The 20663-nt window shown below is 41.3% G+C and overlaps 1 protein-coding gene across 2 annotated transcripts in view; it reads left to right on the forward strand.

Annotated features, from left to right (window-relative positions):
- The first annotated feature begins 680 nt into the window (after window positions 1-680).
- Window positions 681-20663, forward strand: part of CMKLR2 (chemerin chemokine-like receptor 2) — a 43966-nt gene continuing 23983 nt past the window's right edge. For both annotated transcript variants that reach the window (XM_077770168.1, XM_077770169.1), the window contains exons 1-2: window positions 681-803; window positions 10467-10517. The gene's annotated coding sequence lies outside the window, so the exon portion shown is untranslated. The remainder of the gene's footprint in view (window positions 804-10466; window positions 10518-20663) is intronic.

The raw sequence follows: 20663 nt of genomic DNA on the forward strand, positions 1-20663 counted from the left end.
TAGCTCTGCAGGGGGAAGCTAACCACATTAGGGCTCGCCTCCATGTTTCTCATCCTGTGAATTTCTCAATCCTGAGCCCTGCCTCGGATACACAGATAGGCTCACATCTGCCGGGACCACAGAAGGAGAGGAGGGATAAAAAACCAATCATTCAATTTCCTCAGGTCCTAAGAGCGTTCTCTCGCAACCCATGTAGATAAAGAAATAAAAACTAAAACACCTAATTAATGTGTGATTACAATTCTTCACTGTCAGAAACACACTGAAACCCAGTCAGTAAAATCTCTCTCCTAATGAGCCCTACAGTTTGCTGTGCAATTGAAGAGCTCTCCTTTGACATTCTAAGGTTCTTTTCATTCCATCGTCAGAATGAAATTTAACTTGACTTTTCATAAGCAAAAGCCCACCAAACAAAGGAAGGATTGGTGCCTTCCCATCACTTTTCAGCCTCCGGCACTGCAGCCAATAGCAATGGTTTCCATTCAAAAAACAAACCTCAGTTATACACACATACACGCTGGGAAAAGAATTAATCTGTGCAGTTCGTTCATCGCTTACTTGTTTCCTGGAATACATGATGAATTTTTACGGAGGGTGGTGGAGGAAGGCAAGAACCACATTCAAATGAAACCCAACATCACTCTCTTACAGTGTCATTTCAAAAGCCAGATAAAAGCCAAATGAGGAGGCTGGGAAAGAGTGTACAACGTAGCCGTTCTGAAAACCACCCTCCATTTCATTCTGGAGCGGGGAGGTCACACCCAGGCATCAAAATAGCTTCTCTCCTCAAAGTAAATTAGCTGGTAAGTGCTTTCTTGTTTGTTTTCCTCAGACTGACACATTTGCAGCCAACCTGATGAGGATTTTCTGCAGATGATTTATTTACAAAACAGTATTTTGACTAACTACCAGCTGGCAGACAAGAAAAAAGGACTCCCGATAGTTTAGGAAAAGCTCTATGTGCAGATTCTTATTTTTGGTCCTGTCACAGTGTTTAGGGAAGGTCATAACCAGGTTTGCTACTGCTGCTGATTAAACCTCAAACACCAAAAGAGAGAACATGAGCATGTTGCCGGGGTGAGGGGGTGGGAGGGCGCAAAGAACTTTCAGTAATTTCCTCGGCTTTTACCTAGAAAATTACAGCTCATAAATGTGGATTTTAAGTAGTTGTGACTCAGAAATAATCAAACATCATTTGTGGAAAGGCCACTTAGAGAAAACTAGTGGGAGAAAATGGTGCTCTGAGTTGAAAATTGATTTTACCCTCTTTAACATGACAAGGTAGGGGGGAAGTTCTAAACTGAGCTGTAAATGTGGTTGGTTGGGTTTTTTTCCCCCCTCTCTTTTAAAGATAAATAGCTTGTGGTTCATCTGAACAAACATTTCTTTGTTGTTGCTGCATTTTTGAAATCTCATAATCAATTGCCTGTTAGAATAATTGGTACCTGGGCTCTCCTAATGAAGGACAAATGGCTAAATGCAGGGAAATTGCTGGGAGAAAAGGTTCATCTAACGTGATTATTCTTTTGGGAGGTGGGAGCCAATTGCTTTTTGTCTAATAGTTTATCCTTTCCTCCCAGTGAAAGCTAATGAAAACCAAATGAAAATTTAATAACCTTCACCAGCAATTATTCTTTCAAATTGGCCCTTTTTGCTTAAAACAACTCATCCGCCCAAGCTTCCCCAAACTTGTTGCTTAATGAATCCACCAGTGTTTTGTTTGGTGGGGGGGGAAGAAAAGACCAATGGACCTTTCTGTGGGTCTTCAATTAGCCAGTTCAAGTAATTCCTCTGACTGAATAAATTCTCGTCACGTTTTCACATCTTCCAGACACTAAATGCTTTTTCAGTTTTCTCATGGTCTTTATTTCTGATTTTACCTGAGACTTCAGTCATTCAGTTCGTAACTGAATGCCAAATATTTTCTTTGTTACTTTACCACTAATTGTCATCGGAGATATTTAACTCAATATTCCCTTTTCAAAGGCCACACACTTGGAGATAACCTATGGGAGTAATTTTAAAAGGAGGAAAGCTTTGTGCTCAAAATTCTTTTTTCCAAATTATTTGTAGTTTTTAAAAAATCAGAAGCAATCAAATATCCAATGGTAGGAGGTGAGTAAAGGATTTCTTATATAGCATCTCAGTGAAATATCTTTTAGGAATTAGGAAACCATAATTTGGAGGATTATGGAGCATCATGGATGGGTGCTTATAATATTAACAATATTAATAATAATTATGTAAAAAGTAAATGCAGTTGAAAAAACTGAAGAAAATATGAAAATAGTGGTGGTAAGCCAGTAGTGAGCTTATGATGTGCTGATGGTAAACTGATGGTACGTTAGGGAGGGAAAACTTTCTCTCTATTCTCTTATGTTCAGTTCTGAAGGCCTGCAAATTAAGCTGACTTAGAGGGGTGTCTGGGTGCTCAGTTGGTTAAGCATCCAACTCCTGGTTTTGGCTCAGGTCATGATCTCACGGTTTGTGGGTTCAAGCCCCACGATGGGCTCTGTGCTGACATCTCAGAGCCTGGAATCTGCTTTGGATTCTGTGTCTCCCTCTCTCTCTGTCCCTCCCCGACTCATGCTCTGTCTCTCTCTCAAAAATAAATACACGTTTTTTTTAAAAAGGACAGATAATTAGAATTTGTGTTTATATACCATCTTAATTAGGAAGTTGAGGGAAGGAAATCATAAATTATGATTTCCTAATTTATATACCATCCCTTAATAAAGGAATGGGAAAACAAATGACTTTTTAGAAAGATAACTGGGCCCTTGTCTGTTTAGGTGTAGTGTGGAGACCTCATCTCTGTTAAGGGGTCAGTCTTCCCAGGTTGCTCTCCAAGAGGGGCTTTATGACAACTCATAAAGTTATTTTGGGACCTCAAATGCCTTCTGCTCAAAATAATTTTCAGAGGTGGCTGGGTGGCTCAGTCAGTTAAGCCTCTGACTCTTGATTTCACCTCAGGTCTTGATCACAGCTCAGGTCTTGATCTCAGGGTCGTGAGTTCAAGCCCTGCACTGGGCTCTGCACTGGGCATTGAAGCCTACTTAAAATAATCATAATCATAATCATAATAAAAGTAGTAATTTTTATGCTACAGTGGTGCATGCTGGACCTCTTCATGTGATACAGCTCTTTTTTTCCTAAACTTTCACTAATAGTCTATTACTTTTATCACTTAAAAACCTTATCATAATGAAAATTCCTATTTTTTTCTTCAGCCTTCAATTTTCATGAAAACCACAAAAAAGTTAAATCATTTGATCTCATGGGGGCCTCTTCAGTTCTAATTCACCTGGTTTCTTTGTTGACATTAACTTTAGTTAACAGTTTCTGCCTTACAAAACTTCAAATGAAAGTAGTGAAGTCTGAGTACACTAAAAGCTGATAGTATAAAAATGTAATAGATAGAAAAAAACCAGAACTGGTTAAATGAAGATTACTAACAACATTATCTCTTTTTTTAAAATTTTATTTATTTATTTATTTATTTGGAGAGAGTGTATGTGTGTGCATGCACACGCACAAACTGTGGAGAGGCAGAGGGAGAGAGAATCCCAAACAGGCCCCACGCTGTCAGCGCAGAGCCCAATGCAGGGCACGATCTCACGACTGGGAGATCATGACATGAGACAAAACCATTGGACGCTCAACCAACTGAGCCACCCAGGCACACCTAACAGCATTCCCTGGAATTGGACCGTTTCCAAATATGCTTCAAATCTGTGAGGGCATGTCTTTCACACTTGCTATTTTGATTTTTGCCTGTCACCCCAGAGATCTAATACCAACTATGCTTTTAGCAGGTTCCATGGCTGGAAGCAGAGCAAACCTTTAGGACCTCAGTTTCCTTTTCTCTAAAATAAAATGGATGGGCCAGGTTTCTTCCAGCAGTACAATCCACCTCCCCCTGCGTCCTTTTTAAATCTCTGGCTAAGTCACTGCTCAGTGAGATCTATATAATGGATACCCATCACACACAGTGGATACCTAATAAATATTAATCAAGACAAATCTCTCACTCAAACTGTTTTTTCATATGCTTCAATTATCATAGTATGTTCTGATTATTCCATTGATTCTCAAATACGATGAAAAATGCTCTTCATTGGTAAAGAAAATAGTGCCAGTTGGAACAGAGTATACATGATTCAGGCACCAATGTTTTGTAAGAAATTATACCTTCCTACCATCAGCCTAATTAATATATTAATTGATTAATTGAAATAATATATTAATGATTGATTAGAAGGTGGAAGGGCAGAGGTTAAATAGGACCTGGTTTTGCCTGTGGAAGAGTTTCTGTCTGTGAGGGGAACTGATGGAGAGGGGAGAGCCAACCATCCAATGTGGTCCTCGTTGGCCTCATGGGCTCTTGTTCATTGTTAAAACAGCAATCCACTAGCCCGTGTGAATTTCAGCATATGAAGTGCTGCACACAGCAGCTCTCTGCAGGCCATGTACAAATAAAGACGTGGTTTGTGCTAAAGGAATTCAACAAAGCAAATGAATAAGGTGTGTTAGGACTCTTGAATGGTTTAAATATTCTGTTGTTTTGTCTTACCCGCAGTTTCATCTCCACATGGAAGAGGGAAGTTAGGGGGCACATGGCTGGCTCGGCTCTTAGGGTATGATCTCGGGGCTGTGAGTTCGAGCCTCGCATTGACTGTAGAGATTACTTTAAAAAAACAAAAATCTTGGGGTGCCTGGATGGCTCAGTTGGTTAAGCGTCCACCTTCAGCTCAGGTCACGATCTCTTGGTTCGTGGGTTCAAGCTCTGCATCGGGCTCTGTGCTGCCAGCTCAGAGCCTGGAGCCTGTTTCAGATTCTGTGTCTCCCTCTCTCTCTGCCTCTCCCCTGCTCGTGCTGTTTGTCTGCCTCTCAAAAATGTTTAAAAAACATTTAAAAAAAAGATTTGTAAGAATTGTCTATGGCCAACCAATCATCTCGTATAATAACTGAATCAGTTGGGTTTAGTTCTGCCATTTCAAATGTTTTACATAATTGCATATAATAGACCTTACGATTTAACACAACATGATCATCATAAGCACATGCAATATAATCATTCCAGAAGTGTTTGAGGAACACTAGGGGGTGCATCAGGGCTTGGGATGAAGACAGAGTTGCTATGAAAAAGGGCGGACTTCGTGGAGAAGGACTTTGAAAGGAGGTCTGCAACCTGGCAGCTTGGAAAAGAGAGAATTCGAGCCAAGCCTCATAAAATGTGTGTGGTGTTGAATTTTCATTAGGACCACACTTGTCCCTAATGGCATGAAAAATAATTTGTATGTAAAGTTGGATCCCTAGACCTGGAACATAGTGCTTATGGATATGACACCCTTAACTTTTCATAGAACTTTCTCTTTGACAGTTTGTAATGGTGAACTTCTGTTTGAATAGGAAAAAAAATTATGGTAATGGAGTATTCTGCCTAATTATATCATTAAGAGTTGACATAGATTTTAAAAATTAGGTTATTCCCTTTAAAAGTGCTGTTATTTGACTTGACCATTTTTGACCTAACAAAATGGTAGTTTCTTACACTTCAACAGAAAATATGGATTACTAATTTAATAAAAATAGTAGGATACTTATATGTATAATTACTTATTTTGCCTAAATATTTGTTAGATGTGTGTGTTTTATTTATATACATGATATAGTTAACTATATTTAATGTTAGGGGCTCCTAGGTGGCTCAGTCCATTAAGCATCTGACTTCGGCTCAGGTCATGATCTCATGGTTTGTGAGTTTGAGCCCTGCATCAGATTCTCTGCTATCAGTGCAGAGCCCACTTCAGATCATCTGTCTTCCTCTCTCTCTACCTGTCTCGAGTGCCCTATCCCTCTCAAAAACAAACAAACATAAAGGATGAGTAAAACATAATCTTTGCCTGTAAGGCTCTCACAGTTTAATAAGGGGGATAAACACATCCACAGATAATCACTATGGACAGGTGGTGCACAGGTTTGAGAAGGAAGTCTCTGAAATCAAACAGACCCAGAAGTCTTGTCTGAGTTTCAACACTATTGCTAAATGCCCAACCTCTCTTTGCCTCATGGAAATAATAATAGTATCTCACAGGGTTGTTGAGAGAATTAAATGTGAAAATGCACGTAAAATGGCTTAACGTTGTGTTAGTACTTCCCAAGTGGGCAGAAAATGTTAGGCATTACTGTAATGTGTTAAATGGTATTATATAAATAGGTGTGCCTGGTATTTGTGTCCTTTTGCATGTGGTTAGGTGAACTGATTTTATTTATTTTTTATTTACCTGTTCTTTTTTTTTAAGATTTTTATCTTTAAGTTCTCTATACCCTACATGACGCTCGAACTCACAACCCCGAGACCAAGAGTTGCACACTCCACTGGTGGAACCAGCCAGGTGCCCCCGGGTGACCTGGTTTTAATTAGGAGTTACTCATGAAATAGTGAGCTAGTTTGCTTTTGGTAAGATTTTAGAGGAAAATTTCATCACCTTTCCCTGGAAGTAAGACCCATTGTCAACTGAAAGTCCTTGTCTAATTAAGTGGCTGAACAGATTTAACACATCCTTCAGGAGGGAAGCTAGCTTTCCTAAGTACTCAACATTCTTTTAACACCTCTAATAAAAAAGAGGAGCTGAACACAGGAACTAATAATTTGATGACTATCAAGAAATTGAATTCTCGCTTCAAACTCACCTTTGCCTTCTCAGATAAAAATTATTGTTAGTTACTGTCAAGATGCCACTGACATAAATGTCTTCTATCAAAAGTCACTAAGTAGGCTTTTAACCAGGCAATAAATATTATTGAACTCTACTATTTGCCAGGCTCTGAGCTAGGCTCTAGGGATATAAAGGCAAGCAAAGACCACAGCCTATTGGAGGAGGGACATTTATTAAGTATTCAAATATGTAACTAACAATTACAAGTAAAGCATATAGAGCAGTGACCTTCATGGAGACTGAGGGACAGGCTGGTGGTCAGAGAAGAGTTCATTTAGAAGTAACATCTGAAAATAGAGCTGGTGATTTTCTCCTCAATCCAAAACAACCAGCAAGTTCAGGAAATAAAAGCTTAATCAAATCAATTGTTTAGCTACGTTATGAAAAATACTAAGTTGATATAAATTATTTACTCTTGGGGCGCCTGGCTGGCTCAGTCAGTTAAGCGTCTGACTCTTGATTTTGGCTCAAATCATGATCTTGTGGTTTGTGAGTTTGAGCCCCATGTCAGACTCCACTCGGATGGTGCGGAGCCTGCTTGAGAGCCTCTCTCTTTCTACTTCTCTCTCTGCCCTTCCCTCAAGCTCTCTCTCTCAAAATAAATTTAAAAAACTAAAAAACAAATAATAAATTATGTACTTTTACCCAATCAGATAACGAATGTTAAACATAACTTTTCTGTTTGATTATCTTTCTGCCCCACATGGGCTTCCATTTCATTAGCCCTATTCAAATAGCCCTTCACCTCCCGGGTCATTTTCTCATTATCAACATGCTCACACACAAAATGTGTACTTCAGTATAGTCCTTCACATGCACTAACCAAGAAGATGGGGAAACTTCAGAAGGTAGTAAAATGACGAAGTTCTTCTCACCTTATCTAGGAGGGGGGCCTTGCTCTGGAATGATATTTTATGTATAAACATAGCATTTCTCCATGGTTTGCCTTTGTTTTTTTTGTTTTTGTTTTTGAGAGATTGACTAGGGCAAGATTCAGAACCCCAGCACACACTTAAAATTGATTATATCATAGGAAGGATTATAATATGCCAAGCACTATAAAAAAAGATTTCTTCAGAAGGGTATTGCATCTCCCAGAACACAAGGAGGGGGAGAAAATGATTGTAGAGGGTGTCTGTCCATTTTAAACTTTTATTAAAATATTTACAAGAATCTTCACGTTCTGGGGTGCCCGGCTGACTCAGAGGAGCATGTGACTCTTGATCTTGGGGTCATGAGTTTGAGCCCCATGTTGGTGTAGACATATTTAAAATAAATAAATAAAATTTAAAAAATACTATTCACATTCATTTATTTCAGCCTCAAATAAACAAAAGCTTGATTTTTAAAACTAGATCTATTTTTTGCCATGTGAAATGTAATCTGCTCAAGTCCACTGAGTGTTCAGTAATTTCCTAAGGAATGACCATTTCTTCCATTTTACATTTTTCTTAAGCAATCGGTAAATAACATATTCATCAAACTTGAGAGAATGCCCCAAAAGAATTTCTTTCGAAAAGCTGGTTTTCTTCTTGCTGAGCCAGACAATTCCTGTGTTTTCTAGCCAGTTGGATGACAGCGAGTCAGTGAGACCACAGCAAGAAGCCCTAGCTATGTTAGACCCGTCTTCAGCACAAGAAATGAACTCATCTACACGAATCATTTGGTGCAAAATAAGTAAATTCCTTTGGTAGAACATTATCACAGGATCAGAATGTCCTATTTTGGAAAGGAAGGAATAAGCACAATGTAGTTTTACAGTAACAGCAGGAAAACATTATTTTGTTGCTCACAGTGGTATGTTTCTGCTGATGTTTCCTTAGAATGAAACATAAATCCAAAATGTTAGATAAACTAATCCTGAATAATATCAAATGAGCTCTCTGATTACAGCTAGTGATAATTACATTAGCTGGAAGCCTAAGAATTTGCAACCTTTGAACAAAGTCATGTTAGTTATGTGAATTATTTCATGATACACCCCACTTCAAAGATGAATTAATAAAGTAAGATAATAATAATGATATATTGCAATTCTTGGCTATAAACCAGGCATTGCACTACACACATGCATATCCTGTGTATTTTTTTTTTAAGTAAACTCTATACACAACATGGGGCTTGAACTTATGATCTGAAGATCAAAAGCCACATGCTCTCTACCCACTGAGCCAGTCAGGCATCCTTATAATTCTTTTTTTTTTTTAATGTTTATTTATTTATTTATTTATTTTGAGACAGAGCATAAGTGGGGAAGAGCACAGAGAGACAGAGGAAGAGAGAGACTCCCAAACAGGCTCTGCACTTTCAGCTCAGAGCCTTATGCAGGGCTTGATCCTGTGACTCTGGGATCGTGATCTGAGCCAAAACCAAGAGTTGGACACTCAACCTACTGAGCCACCTAGGGGCCCCTCTTTTTTTTTTTTTTAAAATGAACATAATCTCAAGATTATATTGTCTTCATAATAAAACAAATATGACATTTAGAGCTAGCTCACTTTCTCCTCTTATCAAAATGCTTGCTTCTCTTAATAGCCAGCATTCTCTTTAAAACACAGCTAGAATCAACACATTCAAGCCTCAGCACTTCTTTGTAATTTTAGCCTTGTTTTGAAAAATCAGTCTGCCTACCTTAGCCTCTCTGCTTCCTGTCACAACGCCGCTTTCCCTGGGCATACAGAGAGTCCTTGCCCTTCTTGTAATGTGGCCCTTTGTGTCACTTTGTGGGACTGGTGCTTGCCACGCTTCTTGCAGAAAGTCTGGCGGGTTTTAGGAATGTTCCCATGTTTGTGAGAGCTCTACCTGCATGGAAAGTATCTTGTTCTAATTCTTTAAACAACCCAACAATGGTTTCTTGGTAGGGTCTCTCCCCAGATCATAGATGGAGAAACAAAGTTGATTGTAATTAAAAAAAAAAAAATGATGTGGTATGTGTGACCACTGTCTTTGATTTGCCATTATAGGCGAGGAAAAAAAAATATCTTTTCCTCCTCCCCTTCTAAATTCTCAACCGGGCCCCCCGTGACAAGAGACAGAATATCAAGAGAAAAGCATACGGATTTTTAAATACAAGTTTGGCATAACACAGGAGCCTTCATGAAGAAATGAGGACCCAGGGAAACCGTTATACCTGAGTGTTTTTATACTGTTTGACCAAAAATGAGAACTTCTGAAAATGTTTTAAGATGAAGGGCTATGAGCGGAGAGTAGTAAAGTGGGGGAAACAGCAAAGTTTGTTGTTTGGATTCTTCTCAGAGTCCCTCCTTCCTTGGAGGTAAGGATGCCTTTTCCTCAAGGTCTATGGAGGGCACCTCTCCCACGAAACTCCTATGACCTGCTTCAAGGGAGACTAGGGAGGCCAGAGAGTCCCCCCTAACCCTCCGCCTTCCCAAACTCCTTCAGCTTAAGCTATTCAGTATACCAAAGGGCCATATTTTGGGGTTGCATGTCCTGAACCTTATCAGTTTCTATGTTGGATTGAGAGCAAATGTGCAACAGTACCTTTGATTTGCCGTTATAAGCGAGGAAAAAAAATATCTTTTCCTCCTCCCCTTCTAAATTCTCAACTGGGCCCCCCTGCGACAAAAGACAGAATATCAAGAGAAAAGCATATGGATTTTTAACATCATATATAGTCATCGTAACAGATGACTACGTGGCAGACCCCGAGCTTCACGTGATGGCCTCATTTTATCCCCACAGCTACCCAATCAAGTAGATATTATTATGATCTCTCTTTTACAGATGGAGAAATTGAGGCTTGGAACTTTTGACTGACTTCGCAAGGCCCCACAGGTAGGTAGTAAGTGGAACGGCAATATGAAACCAGGGCCTAGTTTGTCTGACGCCGGGCCCTAGTCCTTAACGACCATAAAATACTGCCCAGAAATGCTTGTGATGGCTTGTGGGTTTCATCAAAGCACACGGTGATGAGGGTCTGGCGGGAAAGAGGGAAGTTTAACAAATGAAGAGACGAAGGGGACAGAGAAAGAAGACAGACGTGGAAGACGGGAAAGGAAATCTAGAACTAAAATTCAACTCTCCATAAACACCCTAGTTATATTTAGATGTCCTGAGGGACAGTGGGGAGCAAGAGCAGTGACAGATGAGGCCTAACCAGAGTGTCTTTGGGGGCTGCTAGGACTTCTCTTCATCCACCAGTCCTGCACCAGGTAAGTGCACCAGGAGCAAAGGCCTGTGTTCTCCAACTGCAGCGTTGGTCAGGCAATGCGCCACCTCTTACCAATTATTTAGAGTTTGGGGGGGCGCCTGGGTGGCTTAGTCGGTTCAAGTGTCCAACTTTCGCTTAGGTCATGATCTCGCGGTTCGTGGGTTCGAGCCCCGCGTCGGGCTCTGTGCTGACTGCCAGCTCAGAGCCTGGAGCCTGTTTCAGTCTGTGTCTTCCTCTCTCTCTGACCCTCCCCTGCTCGCGCTGTCTCTCTCTGTCTCCTAAAAATAAATAAAACATTAAAAAAAAATTAAAAAAAAAATAGAGTTTGGGGATGGTTAGAGCATGAGCTTGGCTCTCTTCCTCTGTCTGAGTAGCTGCAGCAGCTATTAAAGTGGCCTCAGTCTGACAGCAGAAAAAAAGTGAGAGAGAGATAGCTAAGAGAAGGCTGCACATATTTAAACAGTGCGTCCGTGTTCTGGCTGTGCAAAGCAGTTCTACCAATCTTGCCTGTGTCTCTTGATTTCAACCGTGGTATTAGGGACCTGGCTCCTAACACACTGCCTTTAATTTTTCTTTCATGTTTTTATTTTATTTTTGAGAGAGGAGACAGAGTGCGAGTGGGGGAGGGGCAGAGAGAGAGGGAGACAGAATCCAAAGCAGGCTCCAGGCTCTAAGCTGTCAGCACAGAGCCAGATGCGGGGGCTTGACCTCACTAACCACGAGATCATGACTGGAGCCGAAGTCGACGCTCAACCAACTGAGCCACCCAGGCACCCCTAACACACAGTCTTTAAAGACAACAGATAGGGGTACAGGGAAAAGAGTCTGGGATCCCTAAAGAAAGGATTTGCCTCCACCGTGCCAAACTTGGGGTGCCATTGGAATCCTCTCCTCTGCAGTCAAATGTTCCACCACTGAGCCATACCCCCAGAATTCTCTGCTCTGAAGCCCTTCCCCACTTGCCTGGGATTCTACTGAGTCCTCCATTCCTCTGAGGAAGTTTTTCCCCACCTAGATGTTCAGTTCCATCATTATCCTAGGGCTGGGAGGTAAGTGTAGGTCCTGGAAGTTGAGTGGGCCAGAAAGAAACCTCATACACATTTTTTAAGCCCTTACCACACCCCCATCCTCCTCCCTCTCCATTGTCGAGCACAGAGCGACACTTTTGGACCAAAGATCTATATCTATTAAAAGATAATTTCTTAAACAGAGAAATCATGACTCACATACAAATATAAAATTAACATGTCTCAAAGTTGAATTTAACTCATTAATGAGTGATAGACTCGGTAAGATGTTACTATGGGTTAAAACGAGAAATCAGTTTTAACTGATTGGCTGGGTGCCTGGGTGGCTCAGTTGGTTGAGTGCCAGACTTTAGTTCAGGTCATGATCTCAAGGTTCATGGGTTCAAGCCCCATGTCGGGCTCTGTGCTGACAGTTCAGAGCCTGGAGCCGGCTTCGGATTCTGTGTCACCCTCTCTCTGCCCCTCCCCTGCTCGTTCTCTCTCTCTCTCTCAAAAATAAATAAACATAAAAATATTTTTTAAAAAATGAGAAATCAAAGTATCACACATATATAGGCCATCAGGAATGTTGAAATGAATTTAGAAATAGTTGCAAAACTGGCAAAACTGGCCAGGAATTCGCAGGACAATAATCAATTGCATTCTAAGAGGCACAATTCACTCATATTTCTATGGACAAGGATAATTTGTGTTAAGCTGTTGACAACGTGCGCCAACTGTAAAACACTAAGATAAGAACAGGCAGAGAGAACTTGAAAAGACACACCAGATAGGACACTCAGAATCTTTCTTCCCCCTTTTTTTTTTTTANCGAAAGTCGGACGCTTAACCGACTAAGCCACCCAGGCGCCCCTCTTTCTTCCCCTTTCAATCCCTCTCACAATTGTTCCTGATAGCCCCTAAATACTGAAGAAATCATGACATTCCTCTTCATATGTAATTCAACATAAAAAAATAAATACTAAACTAAGACTCATAAATTTTGTAGTAAAAGTAAAATAGGGTTTTTTCCAGGATTTTCTTACTGCAAAATTATACATTAATCCTTGGAAGTTAAGCCTTTTTGATGTTTTCCTGCCTTTGCTTTGCTGGTATACTAACTTAGTCTGCTTTTGGAATTATAACTCCGCCTCCAGTAACTTAGCTTTTAGTAAAGTCCTCTTGTAGGCCAATGGACTGCACATTTTCTTTTCTTTTGAGAGAGAGTGTGTGTGAGTGGGAGAGAGTTGGTACAGGTTGAGAGAGAGAGAGATTGAGAGAGAATCTCAAGCAGGCTCCATACTCAGCACAGAGCCCAATTCCAGGCTCGATCTCACGACTTTAGGATCATCACCTGAGTCGAAATCAAGTCCGACACTCAAAAGAGCCACCCAGGGATCCCTAGGCTGAGTATTTTCTAATGAAATAGATCAAAGAAGAAAATGGAAGAAACATTCTGTAGTACAATTACCGTAAACAGGTAAAATATCTGAAATAAAACCCAACCATGAATCATATTTTTCCGGACACCTACATACCACAAATCATGTCTCACAGTATACTTCTGTATTAAGACCACTGTACTGATTTTAATTCTGATATTCCACTTCAATGTGTCCAGAGGTTTAGGAGTGTATATGTGTGTGTGTGTGTGTGCTTTTTAGTATAGTTTATTGTCAAGTTGGTTTCAGTGTGTGTGTTTTTTTTAAGCAGAACGATAAGATGTCCCTTTGAAAACACTTTAGGTATTTGCTGGGTCTGTTAGTTAAAAGGATAAGTTTTCATCATTCAATGTAAAATAATAATTTTAAATTTAATTATAAAACTTAAATAATTTTATATTTAATTATAAATTTAAACAAATTATTATTTTTTTAATGTTTATTTACTTTTGAGAGAGAGAGAAAGAGAGAGGCAGCGTGAGCAAGCAGGAGCAGAGAGAGAGGGAGACGCAGAATCTGAAGCAGGTTCCAGGCTCTGAGCTGTCAGCACAGAGCCCGATGTGGGGCTTGAACTCACGAACCATGAGATCATGACCCAAGCTGAAGTCGGATGCTTAACTGACTGAGCGACCCGGGTGCCCCAACAAATTATTTTAAGTAAGAGTTGCCTCGGGGGCAAGCAGCTTTCTACATTTGAAAATGAGGCGGGAGGGTACTGGGCAGGGTGATAGAGATGAAAAATTAAAGGCTCAGTGTGTACCTTGCTGTTTGCCCCAACTCTGAGCGGGGAGTAGAAATATTAAGTACAGGACAGTCGAGTAAAATAGAAAGGGTGCTCTAAAGCAACAGCAGCTTGTGTCTCAGGGTGACACTTGCCAATTGCGACGGAGCCCCCGTTAGCCACCAGCACCGTCAGCAAGCCCCGGTGGTTTACCGCAAGGTCTCGATCATGGGAAGGCTGTTGTTTTGTGGTTAACACTTCCACCCAGCTCCCTGTGGGCGAACATCCAAGCAAGACAAAACCGATGGCCAGGCTACCGCGCTCCATTTCCACATCTGTTTAGGCTCCCCTTGGTTCTTGCTGCAGTCTTGATGTCTGCATTCTGACTCCTGGCTGACCCGTCTCCTGCAGCTTTATTTCTTTCTGGTCTTACTGACCTACTGAGCTAAGCTGTGTTCTCCGACGCGGGGCTTCCCGCAGCCGGCTGACTTCATTCCTCCGCGCGCTGCGGAGCCTCAGCTCTCCGGGATTCGAGTCGCCCCAGTCCTGTGTGGTGAGTTCTCCCCTCCGAGGCCCCCAGCAGCGGCTGCACCTCCTTCCTCACGGTCCCCGGCTACACTTCATTTCCTAATGGCCTTGCTTTCTGAAGGCTCTGCTGCTCCCTCCAGGAGCCTCGCAGCGCTACCTGGCCCTTCCCCGGCCCAGGCCTGTCCAGAGGAACTACTTAGTTGCTGCAATCATCCCAGCATTCTGATTCTCCCAACTTGCAGTAAGAAAGAGAAAGTAAGCAAAACCAGTAGAGCCACACTTAATTTTGACTGTATTGACACAAGTTAGTGGGTTAAAGTATTAAACTATACCAAAATCATCTTTATTTAAGTTCTTCCTCGCTCGTTCTTTCCACAGATATTTATTGAGCCTATTCCATGTTCTGGGAATTGTTCCTGCAACTAAGGATATAGCAGAGAATTAAAAAAGACAGTTTTGGGGCGCCTGGGTGGCTCAGTTGGTTGAATGTCTGACTCTTGATTTCAGCTCAGGTCGTGCGTGATCTGGCGGTTTTGTGGGCTCGAGCCCCGCATCGGGTTCCACACTGACAGCTTGGAGGCTGCTTGAGGTTCTCTCTCCCTCTCTCTCTGTCCTTCCCCTACTCACACTCTCTGTCTCTCTCAAAATAAATAAACTCAAAAAAGAAAAAATGACAGTTTTTGTACTCAGAGCTGACACTGGATATCTAATGGGATTTCATTGAGTAAAGAGGTAAATAATGATTTAAAGGGTGCTACTTTAGGGATGCTTGGGTGACTCAGTTGGTTGAGTGCTGACTTCGACTCAGGTCATGATCTCACAGTTCATGTTCGAGCTCCGCGTCCGGCTCTGTGCTGACAGCTCAGAGCCTGGAGCCTGCTTTGGTTTCTGTGTCTCCCTCTATCTCTCCCCCTCCCCCGCTCATACTCTGTCTCTCAAAAATAAATAAACATTGAAAAAAAATTTTTAAGAGTGCTACTTTAGACCGGGGCATCTAATCGGCATGTGTTCTCTTGTTTAATCATAGATAAAGTAACCATTACATTTGTGGCTTCTACCTGATATCAGGACATAGTGCTTCAAAAAGTATAGTCTTGCAAGCCTTAAATACTCGAGACATAGCAAATATCCTGGCCTGTATATTTTTTCAGCTATTTATGATGACAAATTTAAAACATTCAGAGAAATTGAAAGAATATGGTGCAGAGAACGATTATATACTTATAATCTAGATTGATGATGAACATTTTGCTGTATCTGGTTGGCCTATAATTATTTATGTATTTTAAATTTATTATTTGGAGATAATTTCAAGTGTGCAAAGAAGTTGCAAGAAAAATGCAAAGAGTTCTCTCAAATCCCTTTCACCTATTATTAAATTTTTGCTCCATTTGTTTTTATATTCTGTGTACACGTCCGTGTAGTTTTTCTGAACCACTTGAGAGGAAGTTGCAGAACTCATGCCCCGTTCTCCTCAGATGTTTTATTATTCTTATTTTAATGTTTATTTGTTTTTGAGTGAGAGAGAGAGAAGGAATCAGAGGATCTGAAGGGGGCTCCCAATATGGGGCTAAAACTCACAAACCGCGAGATCATGACCTGAGCCGAAGTCAGATGGTTAACTGACTGAGCCACCCAGGTGCCCCCACCTATATATTTAGTGTCTATTTCCTAAGACCAAGGACAAACCATTACATACTTACTAATGACAGGAAATTTAAGTTGATGCAATGCTTTTAGCCAGTCTCTAATCCATGTTCCAGTTCTGTCAATTGATGCAATAATGTTCCTTTTGGCCTTTTATTTTTCTCTAGTACAGGATGCAGTCCGGCATCATGTATTACATTTAGTTGCCATGTCTCTTTAGTCTCTTTTAATCTGGAACATTTCCATAGCTTTTCTTTACCTTTGATGACAATGGCATTTTTGAAGAAAACAGAACGTTAAAAAAAAAAAGTTCCGGGGCACCTGGGTGGCTCAGCCGGTTAAGCGTCCGGCTTCGGCTCAGGTCATGATCTCACGGTTTGTGGGTTCGAGCCCCGCGTCGGGCTCTGTGCTGACAGCTCAGAGCCTGGAGCCTGTCTTCGGATTCTGTGTCTCCCTCTCTCTCTGACCCTCTCCTGTTCATGCGCGCTCTCTCTCTCTCTCTCTCAAAAATAAATAAAACATTTTAAAAAAAAGTTCCTTATTTGGAGGTTGTCTGATATCCATCTTGTGTGATAGTTTGAGTTTTTCTAAAAGAATACTCGGGGGGGCGCCTGGGTGGCTCAGTGGGTTAAGCGTCCAACTTCCCCTCAGGTCACTATCTCACGGTTCGTGGGTTCGAGCCCCGCGTCGGGCTCTGTGCTGACAGCTAGCTCAGAGCCTGGAGCCTGCTTCTGATTCTGTGTCTCCCTCTCTCTCTCTGACCCTCTGCTGCTCACGCTCTCTCTCTCTCTCTCTCTCAGAAATAAATAAAACATTAAAAAAAAAAAACAACAATACTCGGAGCCAGAGCTGAGTGAGCAGATATGAGGCTGGGCGGTTAGGGTTCATACCGTGTGTAGAAGGTGGAGAGACAACCGGGCAGGGAGAAATTGAGCTACAAGGGTAGGACCGTAGCCAGAGATGGACCTGGGAAGCCAAAATGGACCCGTCAGAATTATCCCCCACTGGGGCATGATGGCCAGGCCTTCCTACTTCTGTGTCAGCCGTCACTGGAGCTGAGCCGCTCCAGCAGGGCATGGCCCTGGGAGGGGGGAGCTCAGTGCAGCAACAGCAGTGCCTGAGGCTGCTACTTGGATGCTGTCTCTTAATGGCTCCCCACGACAAAGGCAACATTTTCCCTTCAACGTGGACCTAGACTGTGCAGTAACTATACCTCAATGAAAAAAGAAAAGATAGGGACGCCTGGGTGGCTCAGTCCATTAAGTGTCTGACTCCTGGTTTCCGCTCAGGACGTGATCTCATGGTTGGGTTTGAGCCCCACCTCAGGCTCTGCACTGACAGTTGCAGCCTAGTTGGATCCTGGTTGGGATTCTCTCTCTCTCTCTGCCTCTCCCCTGCTTGTGTTTCTCTCTCTCTGTCTCTCTCAAAATAAATACACTAAAAAAAAGATAAATATAAAAAAATAATATTTAATCAATGGTCACAGATTACATTTTTTGTTTTTCCCCCCATTTTCTTTAGAGTTTATTTATTTATGGGGGGGTGAGCAGAGAGAGGAAGTGAGAGAGAATCCCACTGCAGGCTCTGCAGTGTCAGCACAGAGCCCAACTCGGGGCTCAAACTCACAAACTGTGAGATCACGACCTGAGCTGAAAACAAGAATCAGTCTCTCAACTAACTGAACCCCCCAGGCACCCCTGTCTTATTTTTTTTTTTTTTAATAAAGAAAGCTCTACACTTAATGTGGGGCTTGAATTCATGGCCCCAGATCAAGAGTTGTATGCTCTACTGACAGCCAGCCAGGCGCCCCTCTTTTCTCTTAAAATTTTTTTTAAAAAATTAGGTTTATTTATTTATTTTGAGAGAGAGAGAGAGAGAGAGAGAATCTCAAGCAGAGCCCGATGCGGGCCTCAAACTCAGGAACCATGAGATCTTGACCTAAGCCCAAATCAAGAGTCAGACACTTAACTGACTAAGCCACCCAGGTGACCCTCCTTTCTCTTTTAACATGGAACTACCTTTCTATTTGTTTTTCTGTGACAAAGACTAAACAGACCAGGCCTGATATTTTGAAGAACACTCTTATTTTTCAGTGTTTTTCAAATTTGAGTCTTGTGACTTAATGTCACAAGAACTGAGGAAAATACAATTTGCTTTTAATTCGATGATTTTAAGTAGTAATACAGATAAAGTAATTTTTTTAAGATGTGGACTATCTTTGCTAGAATAGCCATTGAAGGCCTGCTCTTATATTCATTATTAATAAAGGAGAGTCTTCGAGAAGTAGAGACAAATGATTTATTACATCAATTTTATTGCACATACTTAAAATTGAAGTAACTCAGTATTTGTGTGTGTGAGTGTATGTACATAGCCAGATACTACTTAACCTTCACATCTTCCTCTCTAACAAAGAATGAAAGGAAAAGCTGCTTTGTTTTGTGTTGTTTTTGTAATTTGCAAGTGAAAACAGGAAATGAAAGAATATTGTCTGGTCCCATCATATTCCATTGTACCATAATCATATTATATTATATTGTTACTAAAGCTTCTTTAGTCCCTTAAATGTAGCACTAATTATAAGCAGCTCTAATCCTCTTAAAATATTATGACTCATTCATTATAACAAATTAAGGAAGACATGAGACATAAGGATCTTTTCAGATTATTTCCAGACAGGCTTCTTTAACTAATGTCCCTCACTTGAGCTAGTTACAAGTTTTCTTTTCTTTTTTTTTTTTTTTTAATTTATTTCTAGGAGAGAGAGAGAGACAGCGTGAGCAGGGGAGGGTCAGAGAGAGAGGGAGTCACAGACTGAAACAGGCTCCAGGCTCCGAGCTGGCAGTCAGCACAGAGCCCGACGCGGGGCTCGAACCCACGAACCGCGAGATCATGACCCAAGCGAAAGTCGGAAGCTTAACCGACTAAGCCACCCAGGCGCCCCACAAGTTTTCTGATGGAAAATAATTATCTCTGCTAGGTATTTGTCAAATACTTTCAAAATCTGTCCATGGCCACCACCTTGACAAAGGAACAGGGGTATCTTTCTTTCTCCTCCCTGCTTTCTTCCATTCCTCCTTTCTCCTTTTTCCCCTATCTTTAATGGAAAGAATTCACTGCTGAAACTCTATGATGGTGCTCATTTTCCACTCAAAGTAAGATATATCCCATAAACATTAAGGGAAGTGGGAAATCTTCAACATAGAGCTACAACTTTACATGAGATGAATAAAAGCTAAGGATTTACTACTGCTATATGTAGGATAAAATGTAATACAGAATTGGTCAATTTTGCCTATTTTGATTTAGCATCATTTCTTGAATATTCATTGTGTTTAGGTTCCTGTACTGGACCCTTTGGTGAGTCACAAATTTGATTGATTGACTGGTTGATTGATTGACTCATTTATTTATTCATTCACGTTTAGTATCTACAACTAAAGCAAGTTTAGGAAGGAGAAGAAGGTGGTGGAAGAATATATGTGTTTACATAGGACTTTAACTAGTAAGTGGGGTACACTATTATTCTTAGATTTCATAAACCTAATTTTTAAAAGAACATGCCATTTGAGCCACGCGGTTCCCATATGCACAAAACGTGCCCATTCTGGGGCGCCTGAGTGGCTCAGTTGGTTAAGCATTCGACTCAGGTCATGATCTCACGGTTCGTGGGTTCGAGCCCCGCGTCGGGTGCTCTGTGCTGCCAGCTCAAAGCCTGGAGCCTGCTTCAGATTCTGTGTCTCCTTCTCTCTCTGCCCCTCCTCTGCTCATGCTCTGTCTCTGTCTCTCTCTCTCTCAAAAATAAAATTTAAAAAATATACCTATTCAAATTCCTGTTCAGGTGACATGAGGAAAAATAGCAGAGTAAGGACCTCTGAAAATCCTCTCCTCCACAGAGCAACAAGAAACTGGCAAAATGGCCACATTCAACTTTTTCATAACTCTAAATTTGAGAGTGTTCATTAAAGACAAACAAGGGGCACCTGAGTGGCTCAGTCGATTAAGCGACTTGACTTCGGCTCAGGGCATGATCTCACAGTTTGTGAGTTCCAGCCCCGCATCGGGCTCTGTGCTGACAGCTCAGAGCCTGCAGCCTGCTTCAGATTCTGTGTCTCCCTCTCTCTCTGCCCCTCCCCAACCTGCACACTTTGTCTCTCAAAAATGAATAAAAGCAATGTTTTTAATAAAAATAAAAACAAACAAACAAAAACAACAAAATTCAGAACTGCTCAATCTCAGGAAAAGAAGTGAGCCGTGTGGCATTTTTAACTTGCCCTGGTCTCGTCCTGCTTTGCAATATTCTTGAAAACTAGCAGCCTGCATTCATTCTCAGTGAAGACCAGCAAGCAGCCAGGGGGCAACTGAAAGGAACAGAAAACAATTGTGGAAATCCTTCAGAGCTTCATTCCCAGAGAATTGTTCTAT

This window comes from Crocuta crocuta, unplaced genomic scaffold (genome assembly GCF_008692635.1).
Source record: "Crocuta crocuta isolate KB4526 unplaced genomic scaffold, BGI_CrCroc_1.0 scaffold478, whole genome shotgun sequence".
NCBI classification, from domain to species: domain Eukaryota; kingdom Metazoa; phylum Chordata; class Mammalia; order Carnivora; family Hyaenidae; genus Crocuta; species Crocuta crocuta.